The sequence below is a fragment of the Myotis nattereri genome (assembly GCF_964212035.1).
Source record: "Myotis nattereri genome assembly, chromosome: 1".
NCBI classification, from domain to species: Eukaryota; Metazoa; Chordata; class Mammalia; order Chiroptera; family Vespertilionidae; genus Myotis; species Myotis nattereri.
In genome coordinates, this window is record NC_138075.1 from 140,816,730 (window position 1) to 140,832,750 (window position 16,021).

Here is a 16,021-nt window from a genome sequence, read left to right on the forward strand (position 1 = left end):
TTTTTCAGTCTTTAACCTTTTATTTTTTTGTATTATTTTTCTTCATTCCATTTTTATTATTTTTTAAATTTTTTATCATTATTTTATCTTATTATTTCTTTTTTCCACCCTTTTCTTCCTCACTTCTCCCTTTTTCATCCTGTTTCTCTTCTCCTATCTCTGCTATATTTTTTTCTCTCTACACCTTGTTAAAAATTGATCTTCCTTATCTGCTTTATTGACATGATACTATTATTGTAGTCTCTGTTGGCTTACTCATATATTTAATTTCCTCTCCCCTGCTTCAAGTCCATGCACCCTTCTCTTTTCTCTTTCTTCACTAGTCAATTTTTTTATGCTGTTGTTTTTCCTCTCCTCTCTTGCTCTCTTCTTCTCCTAATAGCTTAATTAGTTCCACTCAGTAAACTCAAGCCTATCTACACCTCTCCTCTGTTCTCCTTTTCCAAAAATAGATAATATATAGATAGATAAATTTTTTAAAATGTTTTTTGTTACTTTTTTATCTTTTTATTTTTTATTTATTGACTAGAGGCCCGGTGCATGAAAATTCGTGCACTGGAGGGGGGTTCCTCAGCCCAGCCTGCCCCCTCTCATTCGGGAGCCCTCAGAGGCAGGAGATAACCCAGCGATCAGGAGAAGGTGACGCCCATCACAACCGACAGACATGCCTCCCACAATGTTGTTGCTGCTGCTGCTGCTGTTGCTCCGGGGCATCTCTCTGTGCTGTGGCTCATACTCACCGTGCTGGGGTTGCGCCCCAGGTGCATGATGTTCAAGGCCTGGCCCTGGGGGTTCAGGCCTCCCATTGCTTGCTGCTGCGGAGGGACAGCAGGTCCTGGCCCGTTGGCTTGCATGGCGTTCAGATTCAGCAGGCTGGGCTAGAGCTGAAGGCAGGGCTGGCTGGCCACTTACTTGGTCGTGTACTATTTGATGAGAGCTGCCATCAGTTGAGGGTTTGACTTGAGGATGTTGAGCATGTGCTGCTGCTGGGGGAGCTGGGAGACTTCAGGGTCCGCAGCAGGTCCTGCAGGGCACCTGGAGAGATGCTCTGAGGGGGCTGCACCTTGGGTCTGCATAGACATCACGGGTCTGGGCATGCCTCACATTGGCTGTTGCTGGGGGATGGGTGTCAGCTGCCACTGCCGGGGCTCGGGGGGCAGAATTACAGGCTCACTGACCTGGTTGGGTCACATTCAGGCCCATGGGGGCCATCTGGCTCTCAGGGATCTCTGTGCCTCAGGGGCATACCGTTGTTGGTGCTCACCCAGTACAGGTGCTGCTGCTGCAGCTCACGTGCAATCTGCCGGCTGCCTCCACTGCTGCAAGTGGGCTGGGCAGTGGGCGGTGGGGCTGGCACCTGGTTGGTGGGCTTCCCAGTGCAAACTGTGGTGGGGAGCTGAGTTCTGGCCACGCTGGAGAAATCGGCTAGTGACATGCTCACAGGAGAGGTCTGGGGTATAGTCGGCGGCTGTGATGTCCAGGGTGTACTGGGATGCAGTGTGGGGGGTCAGGGTGATGCTGAAGGAGGGGAAGGCAGACTCAACTGAGGCACAGTGTGGGTGTTGATGGTGGCATCCACTGGCACATGAGCTACGCGCTGCCGGTGGTGCTGTATCTTCTGCAGGTGGAACTTCTGCTTGATGTTGAGGTAGTAGGGAATGGGGCACGTGTTTCTTGGCAGTGTTGGGCATGGTAGCAGCAAAGGGCGATGAACTGCTTGCACACTCTGCAACCTCCATTGGTCTTGTGCTGGCAGCCCTCGGAGTGCTGCACAACCCATCTCATCTTCTGGAAGGACAGCTGCGGGCACTTGGTGTTGCAGTACTAGCAGGCATGCCTCAGGGACTGGATGCAGCACTGGATGGCCTGGCACTTCCACTCCCGGAGGCTCCTGAACTGTGGCTAACCTGCCACCCCTGCGGGAGCAGAGGCAGCCCTGCCTCCTCCGCTCCAGCTCCCGGCCTCCTCCGCTCTGGTTCCCCCGCCTCCTCCACTCTGGCTCCAGTGGCGGCCCGCTTCCTCCATTCCAGCTCCCCCTCCTCCTCCGCTCCAGCTCCCCGCTTCCTCTATTCCAGCTCCCCCTCCTCCTCCGCTCCAGCTCCCCGCTTCCTCTATTCCAGCTCCCCCTCCTCCTCTGCTCCAGCTCCCCGCTTCCTCCATTCCAGCTCCCCCTCCTCCTCCGCTCCAGCTCCCCGCTTCCTCCATTCCAGCTCCCCCTCCTCCTCCGCTCCAGCTCCCCGCCTCCTCCGCTCCAGCTCCCCGCTTCCTCCATTCCAGCTCCCCCTCCTCCTCCGCTCCAGCTCCCCGCTTCCTCTATTCCAGCTCCCCCTCCTCCTCCGCTCCAGCTCCCCGCTTCCTCCATTCCAGCTCCCCCTCCTCCTCCGCTCCAGCTCCCCGCTTCCTCCATTCCAGCTCCCCCTCCTCCTCCTCCGCTCCAGCTCCCCGCCTCCTCCGCTCCAGCTCCCCGCTTCCTCCATTCCAGCTCCCCCTCCTCCTCCGCTCCAGCTCCCCGCCTCCTCCGCTCCAGCTCCCCGCTTCCTCCATTCCAGCTCCCCCTCCTCCTCCGCTCCAGCTCCCCGCCTCCTCCGCTCCAGCTCCCCGCTTCCTCCATTCCAGCTCCCCCTCCTCCTCCGCTCCAGCTCCCCGCTTCCTCCATTCCAGCTCCCCCTCCTCCTCCGCTCCAGCTCCCCGCCTCCTCCGCTCCAGCTCCCCGCTTCCTCTATTCCAGCTCCCCCTCCTCCTCCTCCGCTCCAGCTCCCCGCTTCCTCCATTCCAGCTCCCCCTCCTCCTCCGCTCCAGCTCCCCGCTTCCTCCATTCCAGCTCCCCCTCCTCCTCCGCTCCAGCTCCCCTCCTCCTCCGCTCCAGCTCCCCGCTTCCTCTATTCCAGCTCCCCCTCCTCCTCCTCCGCTCCAGCTCCCCGCTTCCTCCATTCCAGCTCCCCCTCCTCCTCCTCCCCTCCAGCTCCCTGCTTCCTCCATTCCAGCTCCCCAGCCTCCTCCTCCTCTCAGGCTCCCCCGCCTCTTTGCTCTGGCTCCGCAGCTACATTACGGCCTCCTTCCCAATGGCTCCCCCAGCAGTGGCAGTGCTGTTTTCCTGAGCAGCCAGCAGAAGAGCTCTCAAGACCCCCCTTTCCCTGACTCACCAAGAAACAGGCTATTTTGGAGCCAACTTTTATTGTACTTGCTGCGGCAATGAAGCAAGCATTCCACCAGGCTGCTCACACTGTCTGCTCTCAGCGGCTGCCCTCCAGGACTGGAGGACTCTGGCGGGGCTGAGAAGATTGGGCACTGTCATCTTGTGACTATGGATGCCACCATCTTTGTGATGGAGTGGCAGTTAATTTGCATATTACCCTTTTATTAGATAGAATTATTTTGTTTTTTACTTTTCTTCTTATCCACTCATTCTCTTTCTACCTCCTCTATACTGAACCATGGCATTGCCCTATCCATTCAATTTCTCTACCTTACTTTCTGGATATAAGTGCTGCCTCTACAGATTCTGCCCCCCCCCCTTTTTTTTTTCTGGGTGTTTGCTGTTTGAATTTTTTGGTTTGTTTGTCTTATGGAGTTTTCTCCCCAATATATGTATATTTTTTTATCCTTCATTTTGCTTCTTTTTCTTTTCTCTCTTTTTTTTTCCCCTCAGTACCATTGTTGCTCTCTCCTCTCTCCTAATTCTCTGGTGGTCACTTTTATTGGGGTTGTCGGTATCGTGAGTACATTTGTGTTTTGTTCCCTTTGTGTCATATCTTGTCAAGTTGTATTTTGTGTTGTTCTGTCAATGTGGTAGAGAGTGAGCCACATAACCAGAAACCCAGAGAGGAGACTCCATCCATGAATGGGACAATAACACTCAAGACACAACTACACCAGGAGGACCCAAATATCCCAAGTAGGGAGCATCCATAGAATACCCAACCATAAGACCTGAGAGTTGCACTACTAGATCCCACAAAACATCTACTATACAAGACAAACTCAAAAAAATCTGGGTGACATAGAAGTTTGATCTAATACATAGTAAAACCCCACAAAGGAACAGCAAAAAATGGGGAGAAAAAGAAACAACCCACAAACAAAACAAAAGGAGGAATCACCAGAAAAGGAAGTAAACAAAATGGAGCTAAGCAATTTGTAAGAGAAACAATTCAGAGCAATAGTTATAAGGACGCTTAAAGGATGGAACATGTGTAAGAATCTAGAGGAAATGAAGAAAAAAGTGGAAATGAAGAATGACATAGCTGCAATAAAGAATACAATGGAAAGTATCAACAGTAGATTAGAGGAAGCTGAGACTGCATCAGAAGACAAGGTAAAAAGAAAAAAACACCCAAGCAGAGCAGCAACTGGGAAAAACAAACCTTAAAAGCAGGAGGAGAACCTAAGCCAGCTAAGGGACAACAGGAAATGAACAACATCTACATAATAGTGGGGCCAGAAGAGAGGAAACTGAGCAAGGAATAAAACACCTGTTTGAAGAAATAATGACAGAAAACTTCCCTGATGTTGGGAAGAAAAAAACTCACACAGGTCCAAAAAGCACACAGAGTCCCAAACAAGATGAACCAAAAAAAAAACAAAAAAAAACAAAAAACAAAAAAAAAAAAACACCACCAAGATACATCATAATTAAATTGGCAAACACCAACTACAGAGTAAGAATCTTAAAGGCTGACTGAGAAAGACAGCAAGTTACCTATAAGGGATCTCCCATTAGATTATCAACTGATTTCTTAACAGAAGCACATCAGGCCAGAAGAGAATGGAATGAAATATACAAAGTGACACAAAGCAAGGGACTGAATCCAGCAAGGCTATATCATTCAAAATTGAGAGGAAAATCAGGAGCTTCACAGACAAAAAAGGACTAAGGGAGTTTATTACCACCAAGCCAGCATTACAAGTACCTATCAATAATAACTTTAAACATAAATGGACTAAATGCTCCAATCAAAAGACATCCAGTGGCTAAATGGATAAAATATCATGACCCATATATATGCTGTCTATAAGAGACCCACCTCAGAACAAGGGACTCACACAGACTGAAAGTGAAGGGATGGAAAAATATATTCCAGGCAAATGGAAATGAAAAGAAGCTGAGGTAGCAATACTTATATCTGACAAAATAGACCTCAAAGTGAAGGGCACAATAGGAGATAAGGAAGGCCACTACATAATACTAAAGGGATTGATACAACGAGAAGATATAACCCTGGTAAACATATATGCACCCAATGCAGGAGCACTCAAATACATTTTTTAAAAAAACCCTCCTGGAAGATATCAAGGGAGAGATAAAAAACAGTGCAATCATACCCCACTGACATCACTGGATAAATCCTCTAGACAAAAAATCAGCAAGAAACAGCAATCCTAAATGACTCACTAGATCAGATGGACTTAATTGACATCCTTAGAACATTTCACCCCAAAGCTGCAGAATATATGTTCTTCTCAAGTACACATGGGAAATTTTCAAAGATAGATCACATATTGAGTCACGGGCAAAATCTCTCCAAATTCAAGAACATTGAAATCATATGAAGCATCTTTTCAGAACACAATGGCATACTATTAGAAATAAACTACAATAAAAACAATCAAAAAATTCAAACACTAGGAATCTAAATAGCATGCTATTAAACAATGACTGGGTTACAAAAGAGATCAAAGAAGAAATTAAAAACATCCTAGAAACGAATGACCATGAAAACACAACAATCCAAAGTCAGACAAAGCGAAAGCAGTCCTGACAGGGAAGTTTATAGCTCTATAGGCCTACTTAAAAAACACAAGAAAAAATTGTAATAAATCATCTAACTCTCCAACATAAAGAATTAGAGAGCAACAAGAAAATCCCAATGTGAGCAGAAGAAAGGAGATAATAAAGATCAGAGCAAAATAAATGACACAGAGACAAAAAAAAGATCAATGAAACCAAGAGCTGGTTCTTTGAAAGGATAAACAAGATTGATGAACCTATAGCCAGGCTCATCAAGAAGCAAAGAGAGAGGATCCAAATAAACAAAATCAGAAATGAAAGAGGTGAAATAACAACAGACCCGCCAAAACCGGTTTGGCTCGGTGGATAGAGCGTCGGCTTGCGGACTGAAGGGTCCCGGGTTCGATTCCGGTCGGGGGCATGTACCTGGGTTGCGGGCACATCCCCAGTGGGAGATGTGTAGGAGGCAGCTGATCGATGTTCCTCTCTCATCGATGTTTCTAACTCTCTATCTCTCTCCCTTCCTCTCTGTAAAAAATCAATAAAATAAAAAATTAAAAATTAAAAAAAAGAAAAAAAAGAAATAACAACAGACCCCCACAGAAATACAAAGGATTATTTAAAAATACTATTAACAACTCTGTTCCAACAAACTAGACAACCTAGAGGAAATGAACATATTCTTAGGAAAATATGACCTTCCAAAACTCAATCAGGAAGATTCTAAAAATCTCAATAGGCCAAAAACTATGGAGGAAATTGAAGCTGTCATGAAAAAGCTTCCAGCAAACAAAAGTCTGGGGCCTGATGGCTTCACAGGGGACTTTACCAAACATGCAGGGAAGAACTAAAACCTATATTCCTCAGACTATTCCAAAAATTCAAGAGGAAAGAACACTTCTAAGCTCATTCTATGAAGCCAGCATTACCCTAATACCAAAACCAGATAAAGACAACACAATGAAAGAGAATTACAGGTCAATATCCCTCATGAACATAGATACCAAAATCCTCAACAAAATTCTAGCAAATTGGATCCAGCAGTACATTAGAGAGATCATACACCATGACCAAGTAGGATTTATCCTGGGGATGCAAGGATGGTACAATATCCACAAATCCATAAACGTGATATATCACATAAACAAATTGAAAGATAAAAATCACATAGTCATATCAATTCATGCAGAAAAAGCATTTGACAAAATCCAACATCCTTTCTTGATAAAAACTCTCAGCAAGGTAGGAATAGAAGGATCATACCTCAACATAATAAAAGCCATATATATGTGACAAACCCACAGCCAACATCATACTCAATGGGCAAAGACTAAAACCATTTTACCTAAGAATAAGAATGAGACAGGGATGCCCATTTTCACCACTCCTGTTTGACATAGTTCTAGAAGTGCTAGCTAGCTATAACCATCAGACAAGAAGAAGAAATACAAAGTATCCAAATTGGAAAAGAAAACGTAAAACTGTCATTATTTGCAGATGACCATGATACTGTATATAGAAAACCCTAAAGACTCCATTAAAAATTATTAGACTTAATAAATGAATTCAGCAATGTAGCAGGATACAAACTTAATGCCAAGGAATCTATGGCATTTTTATACACCAATAGTGAACTTACAGAAAAAGAGATTTTTAAAAAGTCCCATTTACCACCGCACCAAAAAAATTAAGATATTTAGGAATAAACTTAACTAAGGAGGTAAAAGACCTATACTGGGAAAACTACAGGACACTGAAAAAAAAATAGAGGAAGACATAAACAGATGGAAGAACATACCATGTTCATGGATTGGTAGAATCAACATCATTAAAATGTCCATACTAGCCAAAGAAATCTATAGATTCAATGCACTCCCCATTAAAATTCCAATGGCATATTTCACAGACCTAGAATGAACTCTCCAAAAATTCATCTGAAATACTAGTTTTAAAAAAGACCCTTAATAGCTGCAGCAATTGTGAGAAAAAAGAAGAAAATAGGAGGGATCTCAATACCAGATATTAAGCTGTATTACAAAGCCACTGTTCTCCGATAAGGGTTTAATCTCCAAAATTTAGAGGAACTCATACAACCTAACAAAAGGAAGATAAACAATTCAATCAAAAAATGGGCAAAGGACCTATATAAACACTTTTCGAAATTGGACCTAAAGAAGGCCAAGAGACATATAAAAACATGCTCAAAGTCACTAATCATTTGAGAGATGCAAATCAAAACAGTGAGGTACCATCTCACACCTGTCAGAATGGCTGTCATCAACAAATCAACAAACAGCAAGTGTTAGCGAAGATGTGGAGAAAAAGGAACCCTCGTGCACTTTTGGTGGGAATGCCACTGTGGAAAACAGTATGGAGTTTCCTCAAAAGTTAAAAATGGAACTCCCATTTGACCCAGTAATCCCACTTCTAAGAGTATATCCCAAGAAATCAGAAACACCAGTCAGAAAGGACATGTACACCCCTATGTTCACAGTGGTATAATTTATAATAGCTAAGATTTGGAAACAGCCTAAGTGCCCATCAGCAGATGAGTGGATTAAAAACCTGTGGTACATCTACACAATGGAATACTATGCTGCTGCTATAAAAAAGAAGGAACTTTTACGATTTGCAACAGCATGGATGGACCTGAAGAGCATTATGCTAAGCTAAATAACCCAAAGAAAGATAAATATCACGCGATCTCACTCATTTGTGGAATATAATGAACAACATAAACTGATGAACAAAAATAGATCCAGAGACAGAGAAACACCAAACAGACCGTGAAACCTCAGAGGAAAGGCCGGGAGGGTAGGGAGTGGGGGGCTTGTATGCATGTATATTAGCGTAACCAATGGAAACAGACACCAGGGCAGTGAAGGCTTGTCCTGGGTGGTGGGAGTGGCCGGGAAGGGGTTGATGGGAGAAAAAGGAGACATATGTAATACGTTAAACAATAAAAAAAAATTAAATTAAATTAAAACAGAGTGTTGACACTAAAATAGAATCACTCACACACTGGGAGTGCCTTTGAACTGCAGGTGGATTGGAATGTAGAGAAGCGTGAGAATAAAAACCAGAAGGCCTCCAAGAAATGGTGAGTGGAGGCCTGATGGCCTCTGAGGAGGCTGACAGCAAGGGCTTCTGGCATTTATCTGCCTAATTTTCATAATTTTTTTCCTAAACTGCTGTAAAATCAGCAAAAATGCCTTGGCAATTTTAGCATAGTTTCTAGCATATTGGCTGGCACTCAAAGGGTTAATTGACCTTTTCCTACAAACATGAAATGTCACCAGTATCAATTTTTAAAGTCTTACATAGATTTGGGGTGTGTGGGCATTTTCCACTCTGTTCCAATCACTTATCTGTAAATAAATACTTTGTGAAAGTTTATAGCACCTGTTGATAGCTAGAAGGGTAAACCTGTGTCTACTATACAAAATTTTATTAATTTCATCACAACAATGAAAGCATGTAACTGAAAATATTTTTTTAATATCTTTTATTGATTTTTTACAGAGAGGAAGGAGAGGGAGAGAGAGTTAGAAACATAGATGAGAGAGAAATATCTATCAGCTGCCTCCCACACGCCCCCCACTGGGGATGCGCCTGCAACCAAGGTACATGCCCTTGACTGGAATCAAATCCGGGACCCTTCAGTCTGCAGGCTGACGGTCTATCCACTGAGCCAAACCGGTTAGGGCTGAAAATATTTTAAAACATATTTATTTGGTTGTAAAATTGATAAACATAGGAAGAGCACACATTTTGAGAAAGTGAGTCTTCCTAATCAGGACCACAGCCATCTTCCCATCTCAAAGTTCCTTCTGAGGTCCCTCCATAAAGAACACAGGTGCACACTGATATAAAATGGTTATTGGATTTTATCCAAAGAACTTTTAGCCCAGAAGTGGATCAATTATGGGAAATATTTCTCTCATTATGCATTTTTCTATAGTATGTAACATTACAGTATAAAAATGTGTACATCCTAAATAATAGAAGCCTTATATGCAAATCGACCAAACAGCAGAATGACCAGTCGGTATGATGCCACTGACCACCAGGGGGCAGATGCTCAGTGCAGGAGCTGCCCCCTGGTGGTCAGTGTGCTCCCACAGGGACAGCGCTGTTCAGCCAGAAGCCAGGCTCATGGCAGGCGAGAGCAGCAGAGATGGCGGAAGCACTAAGGAGCAGTTAGCAGGTGGGCCGTAAGGAGCGAGGGGTCCTGGACTGTGAGAGGGCACAGGCCGGGCTGAAGAATCTCTCCCGCCGCCCCCCACCCAGTGCTCAAATGTTGTGCACCAGGCCTCTGGTCTGATATAAAATGCTGTATATACTTAATTTTGTTTCCATTATTGATATGCAGTTACATCACTTAAAAGTTGTCAGTAAAGTGTTCTGTAAGAGGCATTGTGAGAAGGTCCTTATGTTGTTGTCTTTGCTCATAAAGTTGGTCAGAGCGCTAGACCCCAGGTCAGGTGTCCACCAGGGAGGAGCTGTGGGGCCCCAGGAGGGAAGTCAGCCCAGGGCTCTGGCTGACAGGAGGTTGCTCCCACCTGCTGAGACCTGCAAGGGTGCATCTTTCCCAAGTCCACCTGCCTCCTCCCAGTGGACCCCGGGCCCCCAGCCTCCCAGTCCCCATTACCTGCTCATCCTGTCCCTATCATTCAGGCCACTTTCCTGAACAATAGGATTTGCTTCACTTTCTGCACGTTGCCCACGCTGGCAGCTTTGTGGATCGCTCCCATATCTGTGTCTCGAAAGAGAGGCCTTCGGGCTCCCACGTCACTGCTCCCAGGATTGGTGGGGGAGTCCATGGCCGCCACCCTGGGACTTTTCAGAAAAGAAAACACCTTCTTCATGGCAGAGAGTCAGGGCTTCAGAAAAGCCTCACCTTCCCTCGACTTTTCGCGCCTCCTGAGCTCAATACTAGCTCTCTAGCCAACCACCTCATGCCACAGCATTCAAGCAGGGCAGTTTGGCAATTTAGCATCTCTCCCCTCGGAATCACAGTAACCAAGCAACGGCCTCTGACATCACCAGGCATGTGCATAGGGCCTTGTGGTCAAGGGCAGCCAGAGCCCACATGCAAAGCCCAAGTAACTCAAATCTCAGAGACTGCCTGGTGGATGTGTCTCCCTGGTTAGAGCTTCTGCCTGAGCACCAGAGGGTGGCGGGTTCCATAACTGGTCAAGGGCATGAACCTAGGTTGCAGATTAGATCCCTGGTCCCATCAGGTGCAGTCGGGAGACAGTCAACCAAAGTCTCCCTCACATTGGTGTTTCTCTCTCCCCCACCCCCCACCCCTCCTCCTTCCCTTCCCTCCACAAAGAAACAATTAAAGGAAATAATATACTCAGTGAGGATTAACAAAAATTTTTAAAAACCTCAGTGATTGCCTGTGGGCAGGTGTGGGTTCTATTCAAACATCCCTGGGAGTTGGCCAGGTGTGTCCAGAGGCTTGCAAGTTACCCCGTGAAAAAGCAGTCTTTGCCTCCGACCAGGGCTAGGGTGGTGTGGAACTTTAGGACGCTCAAGGTCTGGTCCTCCAGAAAACTCCCCTTAAAAAATCTCTAAATCTCCTTGCGCCCTAGTTTCTATCTGTTCCACATCCTTCTGGCCCCAGCCAACCTCCAGGGAATTTAGCTGATGCAACAGAAGGATGTTTTCATGGTTTCAGAGACTGTGGCAATGTGTGTCTGCAGGTGCAAATTTATGAGAAACCAGTGCCCGTGTTCTCCAGATGAAAGCACCTTTCCGCAGGCCTCTTAATCCTTCCCCTTTGGTCCACCTCTTACATTTTAATTTGTGTAAGAGGTGGGCCAAATAAATCTTTAATCAATCCAAGATTTATTTTGGAGCATGGTGTTCACATTTAAGAACTATCTTATAAAATGGCTATTCACCTGTCCCAAACCACCTTTTCTTGCCTAGTTTTAAATGTCACTTTACTGTGCATTAAACTTTCAGGTTGTTTTTTGCTTTTGGTGGTCTGTTTTATCCGCTGGTCTGCTTCTTTTTGCATCAGCACTGCACTATTTTAACTTCTTTATAAAATGTATTGTAGTATTTTAGTTTCAATGTTCCCCCTCCTTATTATTCTTTTTCTGTCTTCTCCCAGCAATGTGTACCTTCAAATTATTTGAAATGAAGTTTTAATCAGTATTCCAAGTTTTAAAAAAATCTTAAGTGAGATTTTAATTAGCTTGAGAATTTTAACTGAATCTCTTGAATCAGTACATCCAGATACATATGATGTCTCTCAATTTATTTAAGTCCTATTAATATGTTCCTCTTAGCTTTGTTTTTTTAAAAAAATCTTTTAAAAATATTAGAGAAAAAGAAACATGTTGTCCTACTTATTTATGCTTACATTGGTTGCTTCTTATATGTGCCCGGAATGGGATTCAAACGCACAACCTTGGCACACCTGGACCATGCTCTAACCCAGTGGTCGGCAAACTGCAGCTGGCGAGCCACATGTGGCTCTTTGGCCCCTTGAATGTGGCTCTTCCACAAAATACCACGTGCAGGCGCACACGTACAGTGCGATTGAAACTTCGTGGCCCATGAGCAGAAGTCGGTATTTTGTGGAAGAGCCATGCTCAAGGGGCCAAAGAGCCGCATGTGGCTCGCGAGCCGCAGTTCACCAACCACTGCTCTAACCAACTGAGCTCCCAGGCAGGGTGATACTTTCATTTCTGGATTTTTGGTTTGTTTTTGTTGTTGACACTATTAGCGTAGCGATGTGGTAGTTTTTCTCCTTATGTGAATCCTGCCCACTTTAGACATATTTGGGATTTTTCATTTTTTATTGTGATGGAATATGTTTCCATTATCATTTTAAGTGATTATTATATTAATATCTGTACAGCTGACAATCAGACTGAAGTTTTCAAGCTGTACTTTTGTAACTGGGGAAGGCGTTGACAGTTTATGGCAGGTTCACAGGGAAGTCAAACTGGATGGTAAAGATTTCACCAGAAAGATGTAATATTGAGGAATTTTTTGATGCAGATGAAAAAACAAAGTAAAATGCAAGCAAGAGGGGCTGTTTTTATTGAAGGGTAAGATCATTGTTTTTTAAAATGACATAAAATACCTATTTTTTCCTCAAATCCCATTAGCCAAATTTTTCAGTAATTCGCTTACTGAGCTTATCATCTGCACCATTATGAAGCCTCTTCTGCTCCATACATGTTCCATATTCTTTACGATTTACAAACTTAAAATCTAAATACTCATTTCCCCTTGCTTTCATCTTTCTCTATCAGCAACTCCTGTCTTTCCATCCTCATTCCATGTCTTAGGAAGGTGAAATCGGTTGGCTCCATATTCCGCAGTAACTGGTATGAACGGGTGAGCACCAGCAGAGACTCCTTTTAGTGCTGTTCTTGGTCCAGCAACTCCAATGGGCCCACACCTGCTATGGGGGGTGAACCGCACAGGAGCAGGCGCAGGCCCAGGGCCACAGCTAGCGCAAACCAGCTAACTCAGAGCTCACCACGTCCCAACTACGTTTGCTAATAATGTCAGGAGCTAGCCAAGATGAGAGTAACAGAAACCAACACTGCATAAAATGCACCAGGAAAATGTGAAAGTTTGGTACACACATCTTACAGCAAGACAAACACATAGATTTTAATTTAGGGAGTTATTCTTCTGAGGCCATTTATTGCCATTTTGTTCTTTGGTTCAATAGTTCGCAAAATTGCTTGGAAATGGAGACCCAGAAACTGAGTGCCTGGACCTTTCGCAAAAATTGCTGCTGGTGAAGGGGTCCCTGCTGAGGGACGAGTGCCTTCATTGGCAAAAGAATTAACCAAATCAACAAAATTCTCAGGACGACTCAGCTTAGCTAGACCAACTGGTTTTTGTGTGTGTGAATGGTTTAAACAATGATCACCAAGGATTTGCCTCCTAAAGCAGCCCAGTTAGAAAATGACCTATTGTACCCTATTTGCTCCTCAGATTTACAGGAGAGGCTCTCTGTAGTGACATGTGACGAGAAGGCTCTGACAGTCCTGCACTGAGGATCAAAGACATGGCCCGGCTGCAGAGAGGTAGGACTCCAGGTCAGTGGACTCTAGAGTTTCTCTATGGACCAGAGATAGAGTAAACGTTAGGCCAACTCTGAGTTTGTGTTTCCTTGGACAAATGAGCAATTGGAATTTAAAATTTCCCATTCCCAGATTTTTGTGGAACTAATTTTGGACCCAGAGCAGATGCCCTGTAGTAAGGTGTTGCTTGGAACCCTCATGCCTATCTAAGACTCAAATAATGCCCTGGTTCTGCTTTCCTGCACACTCATTTAAGTTATGCTAATGGAATTCATAATGTGTAGACTAGTATTTGTTTTGTGATGAAAAATGACTGAGAGATGGATGCCTTACCAAATCCCTTAGCAAATGTTTTCCAATTCCAGTTCAAAGGCTGTCATTAATGTGTTTTCCCTCTAAGAGTAACCAAGAAACATGTGGAACACTTTTCCACAACCAATTCATTTGTTCTCTGGGATGTGCAAAACTAGGGCAGACTTGAAAATGACCTGAACACTGAATGTCCTGTGAGCCAACACACAGATCCATCAGCAGGTGGGAGTCCTGACTGATGGGACGTGAAGAGAACCTCAGTCTAATCTTTGGCTAAATGCTATGCAATGCAAACATAGCAACAAACCTTAGGAAGCAAGATTTAAACATTTTATAAATGAACAGACATGAATGTCTGCACACTCCCCAGCAGGAACAAACTTCACAAATTTGCTGGAGGCAACTTATTAAACAAAACAAGGACAACCCTCTATAAAGAAAATCGACTCCATATTGCAACACTAGCTGAAATTCAATAAGATTAGAAAGAAAGAAAAAATTAGAAAACAAAGAAATAAGAAAATGTGACCCTTACTAAGGAAGAAATAGAAACTATCTCCTCAAGATGTTGAATTTATCATAGACTTAAAAGCATCTGTTGTGAACATGTTCAAAGAACTAGTGCAAGTCATATTTAAAGAATTAATGAAAACTATGATAAAAATGATGCAATGCATGGAGAACCTCTATTAAGATAGAGAGTATATGAAAGGCCAAATAGAATTTGGAGATGAAGAATACAATGATGTGAAACTCACTGATTTGACATGGTAGAAGAAAGAATGAATTGACCCTGAAGAATCAAAAGAAATTATTCAATCTGAAGAGAAGAGAGAAAACAATGAAGAAAAGTAACAAAGCCTGAGAGACCAGATCAATACCAAGTGTTTCAACACATTTGCAAGAACAATCCCAGAAGAGAGACAATAAAGGACAGATAAGTATATTTGAAAAAAATAATTGTCAAAAAAATTCTCAAATTTGTCGTGGCCGGGTGGCTCAGTTGGTTGTAACATTATCCCATACACCAAAACACTGTGGGTTCAATTCCTGTAAGGGCACATACCTAAGTTGTAGTTCTGATCCCTGGTCAGGGTGTGTATGGAGGCAACATATCAATGGTTCTCTCTCACAATGGTGTTTCTCTCTCTAAAATCAATAAACATATCCTCAGATGAAGATAAAAAAACAAACTCATGTTTGATGAAAAACATAATGAACATATCACAGTCCAACTACTAAAAGTCAAGGCTGAGAAAAACTTCTTAAAAATAAGAGATAAACAACCTATCACCAAAGGAGACCAAAATTTTGATTAATAGCTAACTTTTCTCCAAAAATAATGGTAGTGTCTCTGGGGTAACATATTCAAAGTTATTTAAAAGAAACAAAACTGCCAGTCCAGTATGGCTCATTGGTTGAGCATCGACCTATGAACCAGGAGGTCACAGTTCAATTCGCAGTCAGGGCGCATGCCAGGGTTGCTGGCTTGATTTCCAGTAGATGGCATGCAGGAGGCAGCCAATCAATGATTCTCTCTCATCATTGATGTTTCTCTCGCTCTCCCTTCCTCTCTGAAATCAATAAAAAATAATTTTTTTAAAAAGAAAATCTTTAAAAAAGAAAAAAAAGTCAGTCCATGTATTATGCTATACCCAGCAAAACTATTTTTTAAAAAAGGCAAATTAAAGATATTCCCAACAAAGACTAAAAATATAAGATAGCAGTATAGTATTGTATTGTTGAGTTGTAATATATAAAGATATTACAAATGACAATAATAGCACAAAGAGAAGAAAATGCTAAAATATAGTTAATCCATGTTACCAGAATTAAATTTGTATTATTTTGAAGTATACTATGATAAGTTGATGTGTATTATCATCCCTAGAGCAACCACTAAAATGTAACTTAA